Source organism: Rattus norvegicus, chromosome 1, assembly GCF_021556685.1.
Source record: "Rattus norvegicus strain SHRSP/BbbUtx chromosome 1, alternate assembly SHRSP_T2T, whole genome shotgun sequence".
NCBI classification, from domain to species: Eukaryota; Metazoa; Chordata; class Mammalia; order Rodentia; family Muridae; genus Rattus; species Rattus norvegicus.
Window position 1 is genome coordinate 250,824,936 of NC_141534.1, and position 12,370 is coordinate 250,837,305.

The following is a 12,370-nucleotide window of genomic DNA, read 5'->3' on the forward strand; positions in this document are numbered from 1 at the left end:
CTCTCTTTTCTTCTGTACCCCATTTTAAAATTGCATTGTGGGTGTCTAACTTCTTGAGTTCAAGGACCCAAAACCATCCAGTGGCAAAAATGATAGCATTTTCAACAAATGTTGACGGTTCAACTGGTGGTCAGCATGTAGAAGAATGCAAATTGACCTATTTTTATCTCCTTGTACAAAGCTCAAGTCCAAGTGGATCAAGGACCTCCACATAAAACCAGATATGATAAATCTAATAGAAGAAAAAGTGGGAAAGAACCTCAAACACATTGGCACAGGGAAAATTTCTTGCATAGAACATCAATGGTTATGCTCTAAGATCAAGAATTGACAAGTGGGAACTCATAAAATTGCAAAGATTCTGTAAGGCAAAGCACATGGTCAATAGAACAAAATGGCAATGCAAAGATGAGTTGTCTTTAACAATCCTACATCTGATACTGGGTTAATATCCAAAATATACAAATAACTCAGGAAGTTAGACTCCAGAGAACCAAATAATCCTACTAAAATGGGGCACAGAGCTAAACAGAGATTCTCAGTTCAGGAATCTCAAACAGCCAAGAAGAGAAGCACCTAAAATTTTTCAACATCCTTCGTCATCAGGGAAATGCAAATCAAATCAACCCTGAGAATCCATCTCACACTAGTCAGAATGGCTAGGATCAAAAACTCAGATGCTGGTGAGGATGTGCAGAAAGAGAACACATCTCCATTTCTGGTGGGATTGCAAGCTGGCACAACCACTGTGGAAAACAGTCTGGCAGTTCCTCAGAATGTTAGAATTAGTTCTACTTGAGTACCCAGCTGTACTTCTCCTGGGCATATACACAAAAGATGCCCTAACATATAACAAGGACATATGCTCATCTATGTTCTTAGCCGCCTTGTTTATATTAGCTAGAAGCTGGAAAGAATCAAGATGTCTCTCAACAGAAGAATGGATTTAGAAAACGTGGTACATTTACACAACGAATACTACGCAGTTATTAAAAATAATGACTTCATGAAATTCATAGGCAAATGGATGGAACTTGAAAATATCATCCTGAGTGAGTTAACCCAGTCATAAAAGAACACACATGTTATGTCCTAATTGATAAGTGGATATTAGCCAAAAAGAAACTTGGCATACATATGATGTGACCAACAGACCATATGAAACTAAAAAAAAAAAGGAGATCCACAAAGTGTGGATGCTACAGTACTACTCAGTAGGGGGAAGAGAATAAACTCAGGAACGTAGAGGGAGACAGGGATCTGGGAAGAAGAGAGAAGGTGGAGTGAAAAGGGGGTCAGTTCAAATATGGAAGGAGATGGTGGAGAAATACAGAGGGTTAGGAATTTGAAAGTAGATGTGTAGCAAGTGGGGGAAGGGGAACTGTTGGTAGCCCCTAGAAATTCCCAGATGCTAGGGATCCATCCAATCTGATAACACCAAACAAAGACACTATTGCTAATGCAAAGAAGTGCTTACTGAAAGGAGCCCAGTAGAGCTTTCCCCTGAGAGGATCTGCCAGATTCAAACCAATACAGATGTGGATGTACACAGCCAATCATTGGACAAAGCATGGGGACCTGGAAGGAAAAGGGAAAGGACAGTAGCAACTTCATAGGAAGAACAACAATATCAACCAATCAGAGCCCCCAATGTTCCCAAGTACCAAACCACCAACCAAAGAGTATACTGGGGTCCTCCATGCCTCCAGCTGGATATTTATCAGAGGATTGCCTTATATGGTGTCACTGGAAGGGAACCCCTTGGTCCTATAGAGGCTTGATGACCCAGGATAGGAAAATGCTACGCTACTGAGGCCATAGTGGGTGGGCAGGTGGGAAATAGGGGCAGGGGGAGTAAGGAGAGGATAGGGGGCTTGTGGAAGGAAAACTGGGAAGGGGCATAACTTTTGAAATGTAAATGAATAAAAAACCAGTAAAAAATTTAAAAAATAAGTTTCAGATATTAGCCTTCTTTCATATGTAGGTATGTTCAGATCCTTTCATAATCTGTAGGCTGCCATTTTGCCCTATTGACAATATCCTTTGACTTACAGAAGCCTTTGAGTTTCACGAGGGCCCATTTATCAATTGTTGATCCTCAAAACTGATCTGAGACACTGGTGTTCTGTTCAAGATATTGTCTCCTGTTCCAATGTGTTCATGGGTATTTCCCACTTTCTCTTCTATGATATTTAGTGTATCAGTTTTAATTTGAAGTCCTTGATCTATTTGGACTTGAATTTTGTACAAGGTGATGAATATGGATCTATTTTCTTTCTTCTACATATTGTCTTTCAGTTAGATCAGCATCATTTGTTGAAGATCATTTATTTTTGCCATTGTAGGCTTTTGGCATCTTTTTATTTTTTTCATCTTTATTAACTTGAGTATTTCTTATTTACATTTCAATTGTTATTCCCCTTCCCGGTTTCCAGGTCAACATCCCCTAAACCCTCCCATGCCCCTTGTACATGGGTGTTCCCCTCCCCATCCTTTCCCCATTACCGCCCTCCCCCCAACAATCACGTTCACTGGGGGTTCAGTATCGGCAGTACCAAGGGCTTCCCCTTCCACTGCTGCTATTACTAGGCTATTCATTGCTACCTATGAGGTTGGAGCCCACGGTTAGTTCATGTATAGTCTTTGGGTAGTGGCGTAGTCCCTGGAAGCTCTGGTTGGTAGGCATTATTGTTCATATGGGTTCTAGAGCCCCTTCAAGCTCTTCTAGTCCTTTCTCTGATTCCTTCAACAGGGGTCCCATTCTCAGTTCAGTGGTTTGCTGCTGGCATTCACCTATATATTTGCTGTATTCTGGCTGTGTCTCTCAGGAGAGATCTACATCCGGTTCCTGTTGGCCTACACTTCTTTGCTTCATCCATCTTATCTAGTTTGGTGGCTGTGTATATATGGGCCACATGTGGGGCAGGCTCTGAATGGGTGTTCCTTCTGCCTCTGTTCTAAACTTTGCCTTCCTATTCCCTGCCAAGGGTATTCTTGTCCCCCTTTTAAAGAAGGAGTGAAGCATTCACATTTTGGTCATCCATCTTGAGTTTCATGTGTTCTGTGCATCTAGGGTAATTCAAACATTTGGGCTAGTACACATTTGTCAATGATTGCATACCATGTGTGTTTTTGTGATTGGGTTACCTCACTCAGTATGATATTTTCCAGTTACATCCATTTGCCTATGAATTTCATAAAGTCATTGTTTTTGATAGCTGAGTAATATTCCATTGTGTAGATGTACCACATTTTCTGTATCCATTCCTCTGTTGAAGGGCATCTAGTTTATTTCCAGCTTCTGGCTATTATAAATAAGCCTGCTATGAACATACTGGAGCATGTGTCTTTGTTATATGTTGGGGCATCGTTTGGGTATATGCCCAAAAGAGGTATAGCTGGGTCCTCAGGTAGTTCAATGTCCAATTTTCTGAGGAATCTCCAGACTGATTTCCAGAATGGTTGTACCAGTCTGCAATCCCACCAACAATGGAGATGTGTTCCTCTTTCTCCACATCCTCGCCAGCATGTGCTGTCACCTGAGTTTTTGATTTTAGCCATTCTCACTTGTGCGAGGTGAAATCTCAAGGTTGCTTTGATTTGCATTTCCCTTTGACTAAAGATGTTGACATTTCTTTAGGTGTTTCTCAGCCATTAGGCATTCCTCAGCTGTGAATTCTTTGTTTAGCTCTGAACCCCATTTTTAATAGGGTTATTTGTCTCCCTGCAGTCTAAATTCTTGAGTTCTTTGTATACTTTGGATATAAGCCCTCTATCTGTTGTAGGATTGGTAAAGATCTTTTTCCAATTTGTTGGTTATTGTTTTGTCCTAACAACAGTGCGCTTTGCCTTACAGAAACTTTGCAGTTTTATGAGATCCCATTTGTCGATTTTTGATCTTAGAGCATAAGCTTTTGGTGTTTTGTTCAGGAATTATTCTCCAGTGCCCATGTGTTCAAGATGCTTCCCCACATTTTCTTCTATTAGTTTGAGTGTATCTGGTTTGATGTGGATGTCCTTGATCCATTTGGACTTATGCTTTGTACAGGGTGATAAGCATGGATTGATCTGCATTCTTCTACATGCTGACCTCCAGTTGACCATTTGCTGAAAATGCTATCTTTTTTCCATTGGATGGCTCTGGCTCCTTTGTCAAAAATCAAGTGACCATAGGTGTGTGGGTTCATTTCTGGGTCTTCAATTCTATTCCACTGGTCTATCTGTCTGTCTCTGTACCAATAGCATGCAGTTTTTACCACTATTGTTCTGTAATACTGCTTGAGTTCAGGGAAACTGATTCCCCCAGAAGTCCTTTTATTGTTGAGGATAGTTTTAGCTATCCTGGGTTTTTTGTTATTCCAGATGAATTTGCAAATTGTTCTGTATGATTCTCTGAATAATTGGATTGGTATTTTGATGGGGATTGCATTGAATCTGCAGATTGCTTTTGGTAAAATGGCCATTTTTACTATATTAATCCTGCCAATCCATAAGCATGGGAGATCTTTCCATCTTCGGAGGTCTTCTTCAATTTCTTTCTTCAGAGGCTTGAAGTTCTTATCATACAGATCTTTCACTTGCTTGTTTACATTCACACTGAGGTATTTTATATTATTTGGGACTATTATGAAGCATGTCTTTTCCCTAAATTCTTTCTCGGCTTGATTCTATTTTGTGTAGAGGAAGGCAACTGATTTATATGAGTTAATTTTGTACCCAGCCACTTTGCTGAAGGTGTTTATCAGGTTAAGTAGTTCTCTGGTGGAACTTTGGGGATCACGTAAATATACTATCATATCATCTGCAAATAGTGATATTTTACTTCTTCTTTTCCAATCTGTATCCCCTTGATCTCCTTTTGTTGTCTGATTGCTCTGACCAGAACTTCAAGAAGTATACTGAATAAGAAAAGAGAGAGTGTGTAGCCTTGTCCTATCCCTGATTTTATTGGGATTGCTTCAAGTTTCTCTCCATTTAGTTTAATGTTAGCAACTGGTTTGCTGTGTAAGGCTTTTACTATGTTTAGGTATAGGCCTTGAATTCCTATTCTTTCCAGGACTTTTATGATGAAGGGGTGTTGAATTTTGTCAAATGCTTTCTCAGCATCTAATGAAATGATCATGTGGTTTTCATATTTCAGTTTGTTTATATAATGGATTACATTGATTGGCTTTTTGTATATTAAACCATCCCTGCATGTCTGGGATGAAGCCTACTTGATCATGGTGGATGATTGTTTTGATGTGCTCTTGGATTCGGTTTGCCAGAATTTTATTGAGTATTTTTGCATCGATATTCATAGGGGAAATTGGTCTGAAGTTCTCTTTCTTTGTTGGGTCTTTGTGTGGTTTAGGTATAAGAGTAATTGTGGCTTCATAGAAGGAATTCGGTAGTGCTCCATCTGTTTCAATTTTGTGGAATAGTTTAGATAGTATTGGTATGAGGTCTTCTATGAAGGTCTGATTAGATCTCTGCACTAAACCCGTCTGGGCCTGGACTCTTTTTGGTTGGGAGACCTTTAATGACTGCTTCTATTTCGTTAGGAGTTATGGGGTTGTTTAAATGGTTTATCTATTCCTGATTTAACTTCGGTACCTGGTACCTGTCTAGGAAATTGTCCATTTCCTGCAGATTTTCAAGTTTTGTGGAATATAGGCTTTTGTAGTAGGATCTGATGATTTTTTTTGAATTTCCTCTGATTCTATAGCTATGTCTCCCTTTTCATTTCTGATTTTGTTAATTTGTACACATTCTATGTGTCCTCTCATTAGTCTGGCTAAGGGTTTATCTTTCTTGTTGATTTTCTCAGAGAACCAACTTTTGGTTCTGTTGATTCATCCTATGGTCCTTTTTGTTTCTACTTGGTTGATTTCAGCTCTGAGTTTGATTATTTCCTGCCTTCTGTTCCTCCTGGGTGTATTTGCTTCTTTTTGTTCTAGAGCTTTTAGGTGTGCTGTCAAGCTGCTGACATATGCTTTCTCTTGTTTCTTTCTGCGGGCACTGAGACCTATGTGTTTTCCTCTTAGCACAGCTTTCATTGTGTCCCATAAGTTTGGAGAAGTTTTACCTTCATTTTTATTCAATTCTAAAAAGTCTTTAATTTATTTCTTTATTTCTTTCTTGACTAGATTATCATTGAGTAGAGCATTGTTCAACTTCCATGTATATGTGGGCATCCTTCCCCTTTTGTTATTGAAGACCTGATTTAGCCCGTGATGGTCTGATAGGATGCATGGGATTATTTCTATCTTTCTCTATCTGTTGAGGCCTGTTTTATCACCAATTATATGGTCAATTTTGGAGAAAGTAATATGAGGTGGTGAGTAAAACATATATCCTTTTTCTTTAGTGTAGAATATTCTATAAGTATCTGTTAAGTCTATTTGGTTCATGACTTCTCTTAGTCTGTGTATATCTTTGTTAATTTCTGTTTCCATGATCTGTCCATTGATGAGAGTGGGCTTTTGAAATCTCCTACTATTATTGTGTGATGTGCAATGTAGGCTTTGAGCTTTAGTAAGGTTCCTTTTATTTAGGTAGGTGCCCTTATATTTGGAGCATAGATATTGAGGATTGAGAGTTCATCTTGGTGGATTTTTCCTTTGATGAATATGAAGTGTCCTTCCTTATCATTTTGATGACTTTAAGTTGAAGGTCGATTTTATTCGATATTAGAATGGCTACTCCATCTTGCTTCGTCAGATCATTTGCTTGGAATTTTGTTTTCCAGCATTTCACTCTGAGGTAGTGTATGTTTTTGTCTCTGAGGTGTGTTTCCTGTAGTCAGCAGAATGCAGGATCCTCATTGCATATCCAGTTTGTTAATCTATTTCTTTTTATTGTGGAGTTGAGACCATTGATGTTGAGAGATATTAATGAATAGTGATTATTGCTTCCTGTTATATTTATATTTGCATGTGAGATTCTGTTTGTGTGCTTTTCTGCTCTTTGATTTTTTGCCAAGATGATGAGTTTCTTGGTTTTTCTAGGGTCTAACTTGCCTCCTTATGTTGGGCTTTACCATAGATTTTCCTTTATACTGCTGGATTTGTAGAAAGATATTGTGTAAATTTGGATTTGTCATGGAATATCTTGGTTTCTCCATCTACGTTAATTGAGAGTTTTACAAGATACAGTAATCTGTGAAGGCAATTGTGTTCTCTTAGGGTCTGTATGACATATGTCCAGGGTCTTCTGGCTTTCATAGTGTCTGGTGAGAAGTCTGGTGTTATGTTGACAGGTCTGCTTTTATAAGTTACGTGACCTTTTCCCCTTACTGCTTTTAATATTCTTTCTTTGTTTTCTGCATTTGCTGTTTTGACTATTATGTGACAGGAGGAGTTTCTTTTCTGGTCCAATCTATTTGAAATTCTGTAGTCTTCTTGTATGTTCATGGGCATCTCTTTCTTTAGGTTAGGGAAGTTTTCTTCTATGATTTTTTGAAGATAATTACTGGTGCTTTGAGCTGGGAGTCTTCACTCTCTTCTATACCTATTATCCTCAGGTTTGATCTTCTCATTGAGTCCTGGATTTCCTGTATGTTTTGAACCAGTAGCTCTTTCCATTTTATATTATATTTGACAGTTGCGTCGATGATTTCTATGGAATCTTCTGTTCCTGAGATTCTCTCTTCTGTCTCTTGTATTCTTTTTGTGATGCTTATATCTATGGCTCCTTGCCTCTTCCTTTGGTTTTCTATATCCAGGGTTGTTTCCCTGTGTTCTTTCTTCTTTGCTTCTATTTCCACTTTTAATTCCTTCAACTGTTTGATTGTGTTTTCCTGAAATTCTTTCATGGATTTTTTTGATTCCTCTCCATTAGGCTTCTACTTGTTTATTTATGTTTTCCTGTGTTTCTCTAAGGAAGTTCTTCATGTCTTCCTTGAAGTCCTCCAGCATCATGATCAAATGTGTTTTTAAATCTAGATCTTGCTTTTATTTGTGTTTGGATTTTCAGTGTTTGCTTTGGTGGGTGAATTGGGCTCTGATGATGCCATGTAGTCCTGGTTTCAGGTGCTTGGGTTCCTTTGCTTGCCTCTTGCCATCAGGTTGTCTCGGGTGTTACCTCGTTCTGCTATTTCTGACAGTGGATAGACCTCCTATATGTATGTGTGTCAGGAGTGCTGTAGACCTGTTTTCCTGTTTCCTTTCAGCGTGAAGCACCCACCTCGACCACGCAAGGAAGCTGCGACACTGTTGGGTTCTTCTCAACAGCCTTTATTGCAGGAACACCTCATTCTTGATACAGGGGACCCCGGGGATCAAAGGCACTTGCCTTAAGTACAAAACAGACAGTGGCTGTAAACTTGTCCTCTGGGGACTGATGGAGTATGAGATACCTTATTAGCATGCATATCACCCTGGCCTTGTAAATGCCAGAGGAAATGCCAAGGACACAGCTAATTGGTTGTAATACCACAAACGACCACTAGATGTCAGCGCCATATTTAACCACTCCCATCAACTCCACCTTTATTGTATTATATAAATGAAACCATTAGATGGAGGTAGTGGTCTGAGAGAGATCAGACATGCCTCATAGAGTGCCCAGCTCGGCCATGGCAAGCCACTCTTGCAGTTAGGACTGCACCCCAATGGCTAGAGATGATTTATGTTGTAACACACCATTCTGGGCTATTCGTGTGTGTTTAATTTGGGGGAGAAACTGGGCAGAAGGGCATTTGACCAGCCCAAATGTTCAAACGGGGCGTAGCCACCTCTGTCTATGACTGGTCTAGATTAGGGTGTCAAGTCATTATTGTCATTGCTCCTGTCTTAGGTCGTTCCTCTTGACAGTTCGGCATTACCTGTCGTTGGATAACCCTATCGCCACCAGGATCCTTCCTTAGGTTGGTCCAAGCCTGAGGAAAGTTGCCTGTCTCTGGATACAATGACTTCACATAACAGTGACAAAATACGATCTAGGGCGACCTCTTAATTTTTCAAAGAGGCCAGCCATATATTGGGAGAAGCACCACTTTCAATGGCAACCATAGCCTGATAAACAATCACTTTGTGTCTGGCATGCTCTCGTTGTAAATGGCAAAAGATCCATAGACATACTCCACATCCCAAGAGGACAATGCCCCCCCAGGCAAACATGCCAGCCCGTTCTTTAAAAAAGGAGAAAGCATTGATAATCCACAAGGTGAAATCTCCAAATGTGATGGGTTCCATTCTAGTGTTATTAAGGACAGCAATCTGCACCAGCAATTGTCTCGATAATTGCTCCGCTTTCATGGACCAGTTTTCTTTCAGATAATTCGAGATTTCTTTGCTCTGCTGAGAATACTGAGAAAGTTTAGCTTGCAAAGGTGTAATACATAAGCCTCTAAGGGAGGAAACACAGGTCAGCTGTGTCATATGATATAATGCCTCAATTTGTTCTTGAATTAAATCAATTCGTTGGTTAGCTAATAGAAAGCCAGATGCCAAGTGGGCATTAAATTCTTCTTGTATCTCTAATGCCACTGCGGTTCTTTCCACAATCTGATTGATAGTCTCAGCCATCTGTACTTGATTAGTCATAGCAATCGTGGCTGTTGTTGCTGCAGTGGCTGATAGTACAATGGCTGAAATTATAGCTGCTGTAATACCAAAATCCTTTTTGGTTCTTAGTAAATGAAGTATGGGGAAATTATCTGGATTTGCTTCCACAGGGATAGGCAGAAAAGAAGGAATCTTGACCATCACTGCGGTATCATTGGTGCCATCCCAGCATTCAGCTAAATAATAGACTACATCAGAGTTATTACAATTTAAAGCATTATCGCTTAAATTAGTGCTTATGAAAAAATAGAAAGGTGGTCTAACACATACTGAAGCACCAACGGCAGTATCATTTGCTAAAAGGCCATTAACCTTTACATTTACTAAACTGGTTTTGTTATTAGTTCTAGTGGCTGAAATATTATACAATGTAAATTCTTCACCTAATAATCGAGCAAAAGAAATTAGAGATGTGTATGCTCCCTGCTCATTTGATAATGCCCATTGATACCAAGGCCAAAAATTAAGCTTGCCAGTCTTATTTTTTTCCTGATCATACTGTACATTGCCAAGAGGAGGGGAAAATTCAAATCCCGGTAGGAATTGGTTTGCTCTATGGAATGGACTCTAACATGGGGTAAAATTAGGTGGAAAGGCTTGATATGGGGGGCAAGTAGGTAGGACTCTACGACAGGTAGAGTTATCCAGTGTGTGAATGCCTTGCCCTGGGGTGATGGAAAACTACAATTATGCATCATAATTAAAGTTGTAATGTTCAACTTAGCAGAATTATTGATTGATGTGTCTCCATTTGACTCAAGGCAGCCAGGATGTTTCCAATGCCCATAGCACTATTACTCACAGGATCTAACCAATTTGCCAATGTTGTCCTTCGCAGCTATATGCAAGGCTGGGAGGAATTTTTAAGAGTGAAACATAATGTATGTAACAAAGAAAGATTAGTGGCAGTATACCGTTGGGGCAATTCTCCATTTGGCACTATACAAGGAACATCACGCAAACAGCATGTGGAGAAAAAGGTTGGCAAAACAGTAGAATTGCTATGACCTGTCATAAGTACTGGCCAGGATCTGGCAATAGCCCACAGCGTGAGTGAATCAACCTGGATTACCATTCCCAGTAGTAATAGTAGGGTTCGTAGTCTCATCTTCAGGAATAGAAGGAGGCAGTTTGCGAGTCAAACGTTCAGGCACCCAGATCGGATTGTCTTGATTCTATGGAAAAACACAAACAGCTCCCCTAGATCTCAAAATTACGGGATCTGGGCCACACCATTCACCAGTTAAGACATCCTTCCACTTTACGTCTGCATTAGTCATAGGTTTAGTAGCAGCATGGCGATCTGCAGCAGAGCAGCCATGCGCGTCCAAAATTAAGAAATTCCGAGTAAAAAGAGCCAAGGACAACTGTTCTCTTGGTGTTCTGCCATAGGCAATTCCCCCTTTTTGTTTTTGTAAGAGCTCTTTTAAGGTACGATGTGCTTTTTCCACAATTCCTTGACCTTGGGGATTGTATGGCAATCCTGTAGTATGTTTGACCTGCATAGTTTGGCAAAATGCCCAAAAGGACTTTGCAGTGTAGGCAGGCCCGTTGTCTGTCTTGAGACTATCAGACTTTCCCCAGGCTGCCCACACCTCTAAGCAATGACTAATGGCATTACGAGCCTTTTCACCAGTCATCAGAGTGGCATGTATAATACCGGAGCAGGTATCAACAGAAACATGAGCATATTTTAAATTTCCAAATTGAGATATGTGTGTGACATCCATCTGCCAAAGTCTTAGCAGACGGACCACGAGGGTTAATTCCCACCTGAGGAAGGGGGTGAAATTGAACACAATTCTGGCAACTTAGCACCACATTACGAGCTGCAGCTCTAGAGATTTTAAATTTTTGTTGAAGAGTGAAAGCAGGAACATGGAACTTTTGATGAAATTCTCTAGTGAGATCAACTGGAGCTGCATGAAAAATAAATTCTCTATGAGTACTACCATCCACCAGGGCATTATTACTGGCCATGGGACCAGGCAAATTAGTATGAACTCGAATATGTTGTATGAAAAATTTATTTTTTCTGGCCCAAATCAATTTTTGTAATTCTAAAAGAGTTTGACATACAGTAGTAGTCGACCTAATTGGCCCTGCAATTTCAAGTGAGCGCACAGTCTTAACTACATAAGCAGAATCAGAAATTAAATTAAAAGAATCATGAAATCTTTTAAAAACTTCCAATACAATTTTACATTCTGTAATTTGGGGGTGCCTGGACTGTATTGAATTAATACTGGTTCTTGAGAATCAACCATATAGGCACCTACACCTGTTTTGGAGCCATCTGTATAAATATCTAATGCTCCAGACAAAGGCTCTGAGGCAGTGACTTTAGGAAAAGTCACTGGATGTTCAGTAAAAAAAACTGTAACAAAGGATCCTTAGGATAATGATTGTCAAACTCTCCATCAAAACTACAGCATAATATGGCCCAATCATCTATTAGAGCACACAGTGTTTCCACCTGTGTTGCAGTATATGGTATAATAATTTTCTTGGGTAAAATACCAAAATGCTGAATACAAGATTTAACACCTAACATAGCAAGCTGTGCAACAGCAGAAGGATAATATTCAAGGGTCTTATTAGGAGAAATATGGGGATAAATCCACAGAAGTGGTCCTTGTTGCCATAGCACTCCTGTAGACTGACAAAAAGTTCTCAGTATACACAAAAGAACATCCTCCTTTTCCTTGTACCTTCTTAGCATTGCCTTTTCCAGTCCTTTCTCTACTTTCCTTAAGGAAAATCGTGCGTCCTTGGTTAAAGCACGGGGTGAAGTAAGCTGAGAATCCCCTTTCAGGATCTCA